We start from the raw sequence: 14,974 nt of genomic DNA on the forward strand, positions 1-14,974 counted from the left end.
CCATCTCCAGTCAGTAGGTGTGGGCCAACCCTGGGAGACAAGAACTGCCTTGGCTATGGAAGCAAAGGGTTGAAGCAGACCCTGCAGAATGGTCGTCCACTCGGCTGCAGAATTTCGTCTGGGTGCTGTTGTGAAGTGAACTTTGCCCTGAACGTGAACCATTGTGATAGCTTCCCACACCATCACACCACCTCAGCCGAATCTGTCGACTGCCATTGCGCAGTTTGGTGCAAAACGTTCTCGTCGACGTCAATACACCCGGCATGTTCCAACTCTATGTTCAAAAGACACCTTTCATCGCTGTACTATATAGTACAGTTCTGAATCGCAGGGAGGCTACACTCTCTCTGTGGACATGACGATCCGGGTTAGAATAGGTCTTCAGCAACCCAGGCTTGCCGTAAGAGGCTACTATGCTTGTCGTAAGAGCTGTTATATGCGTTAAACAACAAACAAACAAACTGTGGACACGACACCACTGACGTCGTATTGGCCGTGAAGTTGGTTCGTCAAAATGACACCGTAAACCATCTTCCCGAGGCAAGGGAGTTAACTGACTATAAAAGTCCAGTTTCCACCCTTGCCGAACTAGGCTGGTGTTATGGAGTTACATTTTGGCTGGACTAACGAGTCTATGCATAATCCAATCAAAATCGCGCACCGAAATCGAAATCCGGTTCATAAACTGTCGGGCAGATTTCGGTCGATTGAAGGATTTGCAAGGCATGTGCACCAACAACTTGTTGTCAGCAAATATTGTCCAAATCATTTCATGTTTTTAATCAAGGTGCTCACGTGATTTGATGCATTTCGCGATGTAAGACCAGTTTTATCACAATATAGATCTTGATTATCGATCAGATCGTCCTGACTGGGCGGCGCCATTTTGTGTGAAGCAAACGCAAGTGATACGAGAGGTGGAATCTGATTGGTCCATAGGAGAGGCTTAGAAGGGGCATAACTTGTAATAGCCACTGGTGGCGCTACGATCGAGCCCAGTAATTCCAGCCAAGTTCGGCAAGGGTGGAAACTGGACTTTTAAAGTCGGTTAACTCCCTTGCCTCGGGAAGATGCCTGAAACAGTCGCCTGGCTCGAAGACCTACCTCTCGTAGATGCCCTCTTACAATCTGGGACGAATCCTGCCAACTTTGTATAGCCGATGCTGTGGAGCCGTTGTGATCTTTTGCATAGAAGGCGAACCCGGACGTGGAACGCTAGTCTATAATAGTCACGCATGGTCAACGGGTTCTGGGAAGTCATGTGTTGTCCCTTGGCGTACTAACGATTCCGGAGCCAGGATAAAAATTTCCAATCGACCGATGACGTTACTTTCTGCTTACCCAGCATATGTTTTCTGTGGTGTAACCACACAGATACAGAGGACTGGCTTTATGCCTCTATGTCGCGCCCGGGTAGCGCAGACCGCCTCCGTGGTCTATTGGTAGAGCGTCCGCCCGGAGACCGGAAGGTCCGAGTTCGATCCCCGGCCGCGTCATACCAAAAAAAGATTAAAGATGGTACTTGTTGTTACCCTGTCTGGCGCTCGGCATTAAGGGGCTAAAACAAGGACTGGTCGGCTCGGAGTCAGTATACTGTGTCTGAGTGGGGTATTCATGTTAAACTGCGGCATGGTATCTCAGTGAGCTAGCACTATAAATCAGCATTAGTCCGGACTAGTACACACACGCACGCACACGCACACACACACACACACACACGTGCATGCACATCGCTATATAAGTGCAATACTCTTGGACGCGACGTTAAACCCCATTTCACCCCATCTCACCAGGTAGCGCACGTGTAATGGTAACGTGGTTTGCACGTGGTTGCATTTTGCCGAATTTCCACGTTTGGGACTGTGGCAATGCCGAAACAGGTCTTTCGCTATTCCCCGCTGCTGGGATTTGAATGCGTGCATGTCACTAGCGACTTTGAACAAATTAGCAGTGTTATTATTATTGGCAGTATGTGATGAAATAAATTGCTGCTTTTTCTAAAGAGTCGCGTACACACACAGACAAAGAAACACACACACATACAGATACACACAGAGACACACCGACACAGAGAAAGACACTTACTCATACAAACACACGGATACATACACATCGACACACAAGCACACACACAAACACACACACACACACGCGCACACACACGCACCACACAAACACGCTCACACACACATACAAACACACAGATACACACACACACACACACACACAAATAAACAATCACAAACACATACACACACACACACAAACATACACACACACACACACACACACACACACACACAAACACACACACACAAACAAACACACACACACACAGTGATACAAACACACACACACACACACACAAAAACACACAAAAACACACATAAATACACACACAAACACACACACACACACACACACACACACACACACACACACACACACACACACACACACACACACACTTTGTGAAATACAAGTTGCACCTTGTAAAAAGCTAATTATGAACTTTAGGCCTCTAAAATACGGAAAGAAGTTTGACTGCCCCAAACTCGACTATTTACAGGCCGCTATTTACATCCTGGAATATTCCTGAGTATGGCGTAAACACGCATTATACACATACCATCAAAACAAACCATCCACTTGGAAACCAATTCATTCAATCCACAGCTATAAATCACACATGTCATGCATGCAACTCCTACAAATGCTTTGTTACACCTGATCACAATGCGGTGAGGAGCTGCTCACTAATGTATTGAACAACACGACAGTTGGGCAATGTGTTTTTTGACCCTGTGTCTATTACTTGAACATGTAGCTTTGGTTTGGTGTTTGTGTCACATGTTTATAACTGAGACATGTACACTCACGCCCTTGTGACTGCTGGTTGAGCTGTTATTGGGGTAAGCAGAGGCTCTTGTCTTCAGAAATCTATCTTCTATATATCAATTTACCTTGTAAGGCATATATTGCTTTTGTTCATGTGTATATTCATCGTTGGCTACATCAAAGAGGTGATGGGGTGGCCTCGTAACTGAAAACCTTCACTCGCGACGCTGGGGTCCCGGTTTCAATTCACCTCATGTGGACAAGGTCCATGGCGTTCCCTGCTTTGAAATGTTGCTGGAAGGTTGCTGAAATGTTGCTAAAAGTATGGAATATTGCAGGGGACATTCTCGCGATCTCGCATTCTCGCGATCTCGACCTTTGGAAACGAGGTGAATATGCCCAAAACACGAGAATGCGAGATCGCGAGAATGTCCCTTACAGTATTCCATATTAAAGTGACGTAAAATGTATTCACTCTTGCACTAACTAAATCATTTTTGGGGGGCATTTCTGCAGAATGCAACATCACAAATGTGTCATGGACGAAACGGTTCTTTTTCAAATCATTAAACTCCAAAAGTATGATTGGCTAACAATTTTTACATTCAAGCCATTGAGATCTAACATTCCCTAGCCATTGTCCAACGGGAAACAGAGTTTCACAAATGTGAAAGTGTAGGCGTGTGATAGTGTTTCTTGAATATCTGCCCGCTCTTACAAGTGAGTCACTGGCCACCACAATAACGTTTGTAACACCTGTGTTAAAGCTGTTCACTGAAGTTATAAACCTATTCATTGGGATCGCTATTAAGTTAGAGACTTCTTTCTATAGGCATTAAAACCTGTTGTGAGGTTTAACTTTCCTGTCGAGTTAAATCTCATAAACAGGGACGTTGTAATGTCCCTGGGATTTTATATAATGTCCTGGGTATTTTATTAATATAACTTCCGTTCATATTGTAACATTTTATGAAATGTAAAATCAAATGACAAATGTTTTCTTTATATTCCCGAGGATCAAACTCGCAACCTTCATATCTGTAGCCCAGTGAGTGTACCACGAGGCTACAGAGGTGTTGATAAGCCTCACTGGTTTTTAGAATGTCCTTTTCAAGATCCGTACGCCAGCAACAGATATTTTACGCGCGTTTCCTAAGGTTCAGGGAAAGTATGTTCGAAACATAAAAATGTTGATAAATGTTGTTTTAAGTTTCTTTTTTCGGTTTATAAGCATGGAAAAACACTTTCCCTCGGTTTTGGTAGACAGAGCATGCCCTGGGGGTGAAGCCCCCGCGGTTTTTCCCTCTCCCCAGGGCATGCTCTGTCTACCAAAACCTCGTGAGCGTGTTTTCTCCAATACGTAAACAGGATATCTGTCTACGCTACTGAACGAAGATACTGTTGCATGTGAGTGGAAATGTCAGCCTACTTGACAGATATGAACTTAACGAACTCTGTCCCTATCTCTACCATGACATCACATGGCGGGACAACCTTTACCGTGATATTATTTTGCAGGAATACCTCTACCATTGCAGGAACACCTACACCTAGAGAAACACATCTTCCGAGGAATTACATTGCAGGAAAACCTTTGCAATGAAATTGTATTGCAGGACCACCTCTACCATGACATTATATTGCAGGAGCACCTCTACCATGACATTATATTGCAGGAGCACCTCTACCATGACATTATGTTGCAGGAACACCTCTACCATGACATTATATTGCAGGACAACCTCTACCATGACATTATTTTGCAGGAACACCTCTACCATGACATTATATTGCAGCAACACCTCTACCATGACATTATGTTGCAGGAACGCCTCTACCATGACATTATATTGCAGGAGCACCTCTACCATGACATTATATAGCAGGAACACCTCTACCATGACATTATATTGCAGGAGCACCTCTACCATGACATTATATAGCAGGAACACCTCTACCATGACATTATATTGCAGGACAACCTCTACCATGACATTATGTAGCAGGACCACCTGTACCATGACATTATGCTGCAGGAGCACCTCTACCATGACATTATAATGCAGCAACACCTCTACCATGACATTATATTGCAGGAACACCTCTTCCATGACATTATATTGCAGGAACACCTCTACCATGACATTATATTGCAGGACAACCTCTACCATGACATTATATTGCAGGAGCACCTCTACCATGACATTATATTGCAGGAGCAGCTCTACCATGACATTATATTGCAGGAACACCTCTACCATGACATTATATTGCAGGACCACCTCTGACAAGACATTATGTTGCATGATTATGCTGGATATGTTTGGAATATTGTCAAAATGACATTAAATTTTAACTTATTTTCCAGGAAAATCTCTACCATGGCTTATACCGATATTGAAGATTTCTGCACACTGAAACTATGGATTGAATCTAACCAGAGCCCAGAAGGTCACGCGTCACTCACAATGCATGATGGGACATATATCAGCATCTTTCCTTACCCCGGGGGAATCCACAGATGCGACACACTCCATGATGACATCGAAAGAATTGGAAAAGATTCGACCGTCACATTCAAACTGTTCTACAACAAGCACCTACACCACCCTGAGCGGATGCAAACATGGTTGGCCAACTGGAGGAACGGCACAGCAGTCCTCGAACCAACAGATACAACCTTTTCTGTTATTTACAGTTTGCTCATCATGGGAGGGGCTCCGAATGTTGCCTTAGACCGGACAACGTTGAATGCTACTTCCCTGAAAGCATATATCTATAGCATCCTGGAAGAATCCGATATATACACGGCATAGCATGGATATGGAAAAAAACTCGTAACTCTAGTACAGACCATATTAGAAGCTACTTTCCTGAAAGCATATATCTATAGCATCCTGGGAGGTTCCGATACATACACGGCATAGCATGGATATAGAGTGAAACTCGTTACTTTAAATATTGAAATTAATGCGTCTCCAAATTAATGCGAGCGAGGAGTGTGATGAAGACTATCGGTGCCCTTTGGGTCGTGTCGGCCTTTGACGAAGTGTTGCGTGGTTGGCGTCTGTCTGGACTGCTGGAGTGGCCAGTGATGCCCGGTTTGACTTGAGTTGGTAGAACTCCTGACCCCAGCAGTGATAACTCATCGGATGCCCATTGTGTAATTCCTATTTTTTTGAATGACATTGTTAAACACTTGTTTCATCTGCTGCTCAATAATCCGTGTTTGTGTTTATATTCAAATTGGCATTTCCGCTATACAAAGTGTGCAGTAAGGCCGCCTTTTCGTTGATAGTCATTTTGGAGACACAAATTTAAATGCGAAGTTTCATTAATGCTGTCATAGCGACTGATTTATGACTACCATTGTCTGCAGTACATTTGACTCCAAGGGCAAATTACCCTGTAGCCATGTCTCCATAACTTAATTGTCATTACGTTTTAGGCGCTAATCCCCGTTGTTAATCCTCACCAACATTTCATTGTATATTGACTGTCAGTCAGCCTGGACTACCATATCACTTCCCTTTAGCTACTGCTTTTTATAGTATGACATTTATTGCCCTTATTGATCATCCCATGAACTGTGTTGGTTAATCACGCCCACATGTCCAATGTCCAAAGCAACGTCGTTGTCTCTTTGTCTGTCCATTGTTGTTCATTACTATATATGTGCTACCATTACACAGTTACTTGGGTGTTAGTCAGGCTTGGTATTCCGAGTGCTGGTGTATGGACGACCTCGAGCAGGATGTGCCGCTCGTAGGAAACGTCCTGAGGTGAGCTGGAGCTCCGCTCACCTCTTGTATGCCTGAGCTGGAAGGTCCGCTCATTGCTGTGTTTGTGTTGTCAGAGCAGGTATTCCTCTCATTGTACAATTGTTGTTTATTGTTTACATGTTGTGCATAAAGCGTTTCGGGACAGTGATGTCGATTTTGTTCTTATTCCCCCAAGAGCTAATTCCCCGTCAACATACACGTTGACAGTGAACAAAGACCACTCGCATTTTTCGCATTTAATTCACGCTATCGTTAATTTAAAAGATGTACAGTATTCAAGAACACACAGCACTAGGTGCTACTTCCCCGAGAGTAGTCATTTAATATATCGATTTAGTGGGAAGACTTTACCTTGGTTCATCTGAATTCTTATAGTTGCGGGGGCACGGGTGGCCCAGTCGTCTAAGGCGCCACAATTCGCTGTGAGGAGTTGCGCCTCTTGGGCACGCCAGAAACCTATGATTGTGGGTTCGAATCCTGGTTTGCCCCGATTATGTTTCTAGGTTTGTCAGCACCATACCAGTGCTCGTGGGTTTCACCGAAGTGGTAAACGTCTGAGACCTGCATCACTTCGGGCTTTCCTCCCACGTTAAGCCGGCACGCCGCGATATAACTGGAATACTGTTAAAAGCAGCGTTAAACCCAACTCACTCACTCACTCACTCTTAAAGTTGCTGTGGTCTAATATATCTCTTAGCTCTTCTCGAAATGTGTAAACAAACTGTGTACACATTTAAAACGCCAGATTATTTGTCTTTACACTTCGGCGGAACCTAGATAATATATTTATTTATTACACTTTTGTTTGTAACGTCATCACATTCGGCTACACATGAGGTAACGAGGCAGATATAGTTAAAAATCTGGCTTCAGAGGTTCACGTCAATTTGTCAAAAGTAACGCAAATGCCAACCGAAGTTTACTGAGAACACAATATGTGAACTGCTAGACATCCTCATTGATAACATCAATGCCAAATGTGAGGGTAAGACTGGTAGGTGAGTGAGTGAGTTGGGTTTAACGCCGCTTTTAACAGTACTCCAGTCATATCACGGCGTGTCAGCCTAATGTGGGAGGAAAGCCCGAAGTGATGCAGGTCTCAGACGTTTACCACTTCGGTGAAACCTTCGAGCACGGGTATGGTGCTGACAAACCTAGAAACATAATCGGGGTGAACAGGGATTCGAACTCACAATCATAGGTTTCTGGCGTGCCCAAGGGACGCAACTCTGCACAGTGAATCGCGGCGCCTTAGACGACTGGGCCACCCGTGCCCCAAGGTCGTCACGAGGTGTGGGACCTAGTCTGTGTTCACCTACACAAAACTAACATTAATTATATATAATTAATTTTCAGTTTACAGCAGATTGGACTTTGATTTTGCTTACTCACTAGAAATATTGTTGAAAATAATGAAACTTGCTCGCGCAGCTAGGCTGAGATCACTTTTAGGTGACTTGGGCCTAGGCTGAGATGACTCTTAGGAGACTTGGGTCTAGGCTGAGATCACTTTCGGGTGACTTGGGCCTAGGCTGAGATCACTCTAGGGTGACTTTTGCCTAGGCTGAGATCAGTGTTGGGTGACTTGGGCCTAGGCTGTGATCACTCTTAGGTGACTTGGGCCTAGGTTGAGATTACTCTTAGGTGACTTGGGCCTAGGCTGAAATCACGCTAGGGTGACAACCCAAGGCTGAGATCACGCTAGGGTGACTTGAGCCTAGGCTGAGACAACGCTTGGGTTTCTTGGGCCTAGGCTGAGATAACGCTTGGGTGACTTGGGCCTAGGCTGAGATAACGCTAGGGCGACTTGGGCTTATGCTGAGATAACGCTAGGGCGACTTGGGCCTAGGCTGAGATAACGCTAGGGCGACTTGGGCCTAGGCTGAGATCACTCTTGAGTGACTTGGGCCTAGGCTGAGATAACGCTAGGGCGACTTGGGCCTAGGCTGAGATCACTCGAGAGTGACTTGGGCTTATGCTGAGATAACGCTAGGGCGACTTGGGCCTAGGCTGAGATAACGCTAGGGCGACTTGGGATTATGCTGAGATAACGCTAGGGCGACTTGGGCCTAGGCTGAGATAACGCTAGGGCGACTTGGGCTTATGCTGAGATAACGCTAGGGCGACTTGGGCCTAGGCTGAGATAACGCTAGGGCGACTGGGGCTTATGCTGAGATAACGCTAGGGCGACTGGGGCTTATGCTGAGATAACGCTAGGGCGACTTGGGCCTAGGCTGAGATAACGCTAGGGCGACTTGGGCCTAGGCTGAGATCACTCGAGAGTGACTTGGGCCTAGGCTGAGATAACGCTAGGGCGACTTGGGCCTAGGCTGAGATCACTCGAGAGTGACTTGGGCTTATGCTGAGATAACGCTAGGGCGACTTGGGCCTAGGCTGAGATAACGCTAGGGCGACTTGGGATTATGCTGAGATAACGCTAGGGCGACTTGGGCCTAGGCTGAGATAACGCTAGGGCGACTTGGGCTTATGCTGAGATAACGCTAGGGCGACTTGGGCCTAGGCTGAGATAACGCTAGGGCGACTGGGGCTTATGCTGAGATAACGCTAGGGCGACTGGGGCTTATGCTGAGATAACGCTAGGGCGACTTGGGCCTAGGCTGAGATAACGCTAGGGCTACTTGGGCTTATGCTGAGATAACGCTAGGGCGACTTGGGCCTAGGCTGAGATAATGCTAGGGCGACTTGGGCCTAGGCTGAGATAACGCTAGGGCGACTTGGACTTATGCTGAGATAACGCCAGGGCGACTTGGGCTTATGCTGAGATAACGCTAGGGCGACTTGGGCCTAGGCTGAGATCACTCTTGAGCGACTTGGGCTTATGCTGAGATAACGCTAGGTTGACTTGGGCTTATGCTGAGATAACGCTAGGGCGACTTGGGCCAAGGCTGATATCACTCTTGAGCGACTTGGGCTTAGGCTGAGATAACGCTAGGGGACTTGGCCTATGCTGAGATAACGCTAGGGCGACTTGGGCCTATGCTGAGATAACGCTAGGGCGACTTGGGGCTTATGCTGAGATAACGCTAGGGCGACTTGGGCTTATGCTGAGATAACGCTAGGGCGACTTTGGCCTAGGCTGAGATCACTCTTGAGCGACTTGGGCTTATGCTGAGATAACGCTGGGGCGATTTGGGCTTATGCTGAGATAACGCTAGGGCGACTTGGGCTTATGCTGAGATAACGCTAGGGCGACTTGGGCCTAGGCTGAGATCACTCTTGAGCGACTTGGGCTTATGCTGAGATAACGCTAGGGCGACTTGGGCTTATGCTGAGATAACGCTAGGGCGATTTGGGCCTAGGTTGAGATAACGCTAGGGCGACTTGGGCTTATGCTGAGATAACGCTAGGGCGACTTGGGCCTAGGCTGAGATCACTCGAGAGTGACTTGGGCTTATGCTGAGATAACGCTAGGGCGACTTGGGCCTATGCTGAGATAACGCTAGGGCGACTTGGGATTATGCTGAGATAACGCTAGGACGACTTGGGCCTAGGCTGAGATAACGCTAGGGCGACTTGGGCTTATGCTGAGATAACGCTAGGGCGACTTGGGCCTAGGCTGAGATAACGCTAGGGCGACTTTGGATTATGCTGAGATAACGCTAGGACGACTTGGGCCTAGGCTGAGATAACGCTAGGGCGACTTGGGCTTATGCTGAGATAACGCTAGGGCGACTGGGGCTTATGCTGAGACAACGCTTGGGCGACTTGGGCTTAGGCTGAGATAACGCTAGGGCGACTTGGGGCTAGGCTGAGATAACGCTAGGGCGACTTGGGCTTATGCTGAGATAACGCCAGGGCGACTTGGGCTTATGCTGAGATAACGCTAGGACGACTTGGGCCTAGGCTGAGATCACTCTTGGGCGACTTGGGCTTATGCTGAGATAACGCTAGGTTGACTTGGGCTTATGCTGAGATAACGCTAGGGCGACTTGGGCTTATGCTGAGATAACGCCAGGGCGACTTGGGCTTATGCTGAGATAACGCTAGGGCGACTTGGGCCTAGGCTGAGATCACTCTTGAGCGACTTGGGCTTATGCTGAGATAACGCTAGGTTGACTTGGGCTTATGCTGAGATAACGCTAGGGCGACTTGGGCCTAGGCTGATATCACTCTTGAGCGACTTGGGCTTAGGCTGAGATAACGCTAGGGGACTTGGCCTATGCTGAGATAACGCTAGGGCGACTTGGGGCTTATGCTGAGATAACGCTAGGGCGACTTGGGCTTATGCTGAGATAACGCTAGGGCGACTTTGGCCTAGGCTGAGATCACTCTTGAGCGACTTGGGCTTATGCTGAGATAACGCTGGGGCGATTTGGGCTTATGCTGAGATAACGCTAGGGCGACTTGGGCTTATGCTGAGATAACGCTAGGGCGACTTGGGCCTAGGCTGAGATCACTCTTGAGCGACTTGGGCTTATGCTGAGATAACGCTAGGGCGACTTGGGCTTATGCTGAGATAACGCTAGGGCGATTTGGGCCTAGGTTGAGATAACGCTAGGGCGACTTGGGCTTATGCTGAGATAACGCTAGGGCGACTTGGGCCTAGGCTGAGATCACTCGAGAGTGACTTGGGCTTATGCTGAGATAACGCTAGGGCGACTTGGGCCTATGCTGAGATAACGCTAGGGCGACTTGGGATAATGCTGAGATAACGCTAGGACGACTTGGGCCTAGGCTGAGATAACGCTAGGGCGACTTGGGCTTATGCTGAGATAACGCTAGGGCGACTTGGGCCTAGGCTGAGATAACGCTAGGGCGACTTTGGATTATGCTGAGATAACGCTAGGACGACTTGGGCCTAGGCTGAGATAACGCTAGGGCGACTTGGGCTTATGCTGAGATAACGCTAGGGCGACTGGGGCTTATGCTGAGACAACGCTTGGGCGACTTGGGCTTAGGCTGAGATAACGCTAGGGCGACTTGGGCTTATCCTGAGATAACGCCAGGGCGACTTGGGCTTATGCTAAGATAACGCTAGGGCGACTTGGGCCTAGGCTGAGATCACTCTTGGGCGACTTGGGCTTATGCTGAGATAACGCTAGGTTGACTTTGGCTTATGCTGAGATAACGCTAGGGCGACTTGGGCCAAGGCTGATATCACTCTTGAGCGACTTGGGCTTAGGCTGAGATAACGCTAGGGGACTTGGCCTATGCTGAGATAACGCTAGGGCGACTTGGGCCTAGGCTGCGATAACGCTAGGGCGACTTGGGCCTAGGCTGCGATAACGCTAGGGCGACTTGGGCCTAGGCTGAGATAACGCTAGGGCGACTTGGGCCATTACTGAGATAACGCTAGGGCGACTTGGGCCTAGGCTGCGATAACGCTAGGGCGACTTGGGCCTAGCCTGAGATAACGCTAGGGCGACTTGGGCTTATGCTGAGATAACGCTAGGGCGACTTGGGCCTAGGCTGAGATAACGCTAGGGCGACTTTGGATTATGCTGAGATAACGCTAGGACGACTTGGGCCTAGGCTGAGATAACGCTAGGGCGACTTGGGCTTATGCTGAGATAACGCTAGGGCGACTGGGGCTTATGCTGAGACAACGCTTGGGCGACTTGGGCTTAGGCTGAGATAACGCTAGGGCGACTTGGGGCTAGGCTGAGATAACGCTAGGGCGACTTGGGCTTATGCTGAGATAACGCCAGGGCGACTTGGGCTTATGCTGAGATAACGCTAGGGCGACTTGGGCCTAGGCTGAGATCACTCTTGGGCGACTTGGGCTTATGCTGAGATAACGCTAGGTTGACTTTGGCTTATGCTGAGATAACGCTAGGGCGACTTGGGCCAAGGCTGATATCACTCTTGAGCGACTTGGGCTTAGGCTGAGATAACGCTAGGGGACTTGGCCTATGCTGAGATAACGCTAGGGCGACTTGGGCCTAGGCTGCGATAACGCTAGGGCGACTTGGGCCTAGGCTGCGATAACGCTAGGGCGACTTGGGCCTAGGCTGAGATAACGCTAGGGCGACTTGGGCCATTACTGAGATAACGCTAGGGCGACTTGGGCCTAGGCTGCGATAACGCTAGGGCGACTTGGGCCTAGGCTGAGATAACGCTAGGGCGACTTGGGCTTATGCTGAGATAACGCTAGGGCGACTTGGGCTTATGCTGAGATAACGCTAGGGCGCATTGGGCCTAGGCTGAGATAACGCTAGGGCGACTTGGGCCTAGGCTGAGATAACGCTAGGGCGACTTGGGCCTAGGCTGAGATAACGCTAGGGCGACTTGGGCTTATGCTGAGATAACGCTAGGGCGACTTGGGCTTATGCTGAGATCACTCTTGAGCGACTTTGCCCTAGGCTGAGATCACTCTTAAGGGTTTTGAGCCTCGGCTCAGATCACTCCACCTAGGCTCCTGGTTCAAATGATTCCACTTACTTTTTCAAATGTCCATATTTTGTTGTATGTTCGTGTACGTTTAGGTTTAAGTTGATACATTTACTGTCGGCCTTAATGGTTGTTCTCATTTCGAGTTGATGGAACCTATTTGAAAGTGACCCATACACATCCTTATGATACAGTCGGAACTGAATTATGGACTTTTTATGATTACCGAAAAGATTTTGTCGTTTACATCTAAAAATTGTACATTTTCCAACTTTTGACGTACATTCGAGGCTTGCCGAGGATTTTTTTACTCTTTTATCAATGAGTGTTGATATATTTGATATAAAAAGACACGAGGTTAAGATTTAATTTATGATCCACATCATTCTTCCAACTTTTTCAGTTTGTAGAAAGTAATAAGCAGTGTCTTAAGTGTAGAAAGTAGTGCTAACAGCTTCAGTAGCAGAGCCATTAGTGATGTCATTTGATTGTGACGTCATTGCAACAATGACGCCATAATGGTCTGCATACATTGTGATGCAATTTCAATGCAGCGATATCTACAATGTAAATATTGCTTGATCTCACCCAAGCAATTTCTCCTGTGGGAGCCAGTTTTGGATGATAAATGGATGTTTTGCTTCTATTTATGGATGAGGAAGGGTAGCAGACAATTCTCTAACATATCTACTGATTGCTCTGAAGAAGATCCATATCCCGATCAGAACAGCTGATATAGACAGATGCAGATGGATGATTATAGAAATACCAGCAAGGGATATGTATACACCAGAAACATAAATTTTTTCCCGACTTATAAAATGTAATGTAAAATAAAAGTGTGTGTTGTTCATTCAGTTGAAGCTGGAAAATTTGGACTTTTGACAGATATTTTCTCTATTAAAGGATAAGTGACAATCGGTTTTGTGGAATTATTAGTTAATTCATGACACATTATTATCAGGAAAAATGCCTTAATATACTTTAATCAGCATTCTCCCAACCGGGACATTTTGTTGCCATGTATGCATAACGTGTCGTCCGTTATTTGATGACGTCATTGTATTCCCGAGTGACGTCATGTGCATCCCATGCAAGGGCACATAGGACGGACTTAACCTGTTTCTGTATTGGAGCGCTGTTTACACATAAACCCACAAAAGACATCAATGAAACAGAAACAAGAATGTTTTCTCCAGTAACTGCAAATAATAACGACAAATCCCATTTAATATTTATAAGAAACCTTATAAGCAGAGAAGATTGTACGATTCCGACTATATCATGGGCATGTGTTTATGAATCACTATTAAATAGTAATGATACCAGGTTTTCGCGAACAGGTAAGCATACCATGCCCCACCCGTGGCACCCGTCACAAACACATGCAAAGACAAGTCAATTGTTCACCTGATTAAACACGGGAACATACGAGGGGTGTTCGTTAAAGATTTCCCCTAAACCACTTAGGGTTATCATATTTGGTTGAAATTTCACATGTGTAATGATACATGTATCTATGGGTTATGTCTGAATTTGCAGCACCGAACTATTAATCTTACCACTTTTACAGGTGTTATGATCGAGTAGGGTGTGACAATGGAGCCAGTAGAATACCGAGCAGTGATTAGGTTTTTATATTTGAAAGGTCGCACTTCAAAAGAAACTTTCAATGAAATGAAAGCAACTTATGGGGAAGATGCCCCATCATATGACGTTGTTAAACACTGGCATCGCCAGTTCAAGTGTGGTCGGACATCTGTGGAAACAGCTGCCATTCCTGGTCGCCCCCATTCAGCCATTAATGAGGACACTATCCATCAATTGGAGACCGCCATTTTGGCAGACCGACGTATAACTGTTCGCCAGTTAGCACAAGATGTCAAGATCAGTGTAGGGTCTGTGGAAAAAATCATCCATGACAATTTGAACATGCATAAGATGTCTGCACGATGGATTCCCAGGTTGCTCACACCTTTCCAAAAGCAGGAACGAGTCAATTG

This window comes from Haliotis rufescens, unplaced genomic scaffold (genome assembly GCF_023055435.1).
Source record: "Haliotis rufescens isolate VD_foot unplaced genomic scaffold, xgHalRufe1.0.p SCAF_14, whole genome shotgun sequence".
Lineage (NCBI taxonomy): Eukaryota > Metazoa > Mollusca > Gastropoda > Lepetellida > Haliotidae > Haliotis > Haliotis rufescens.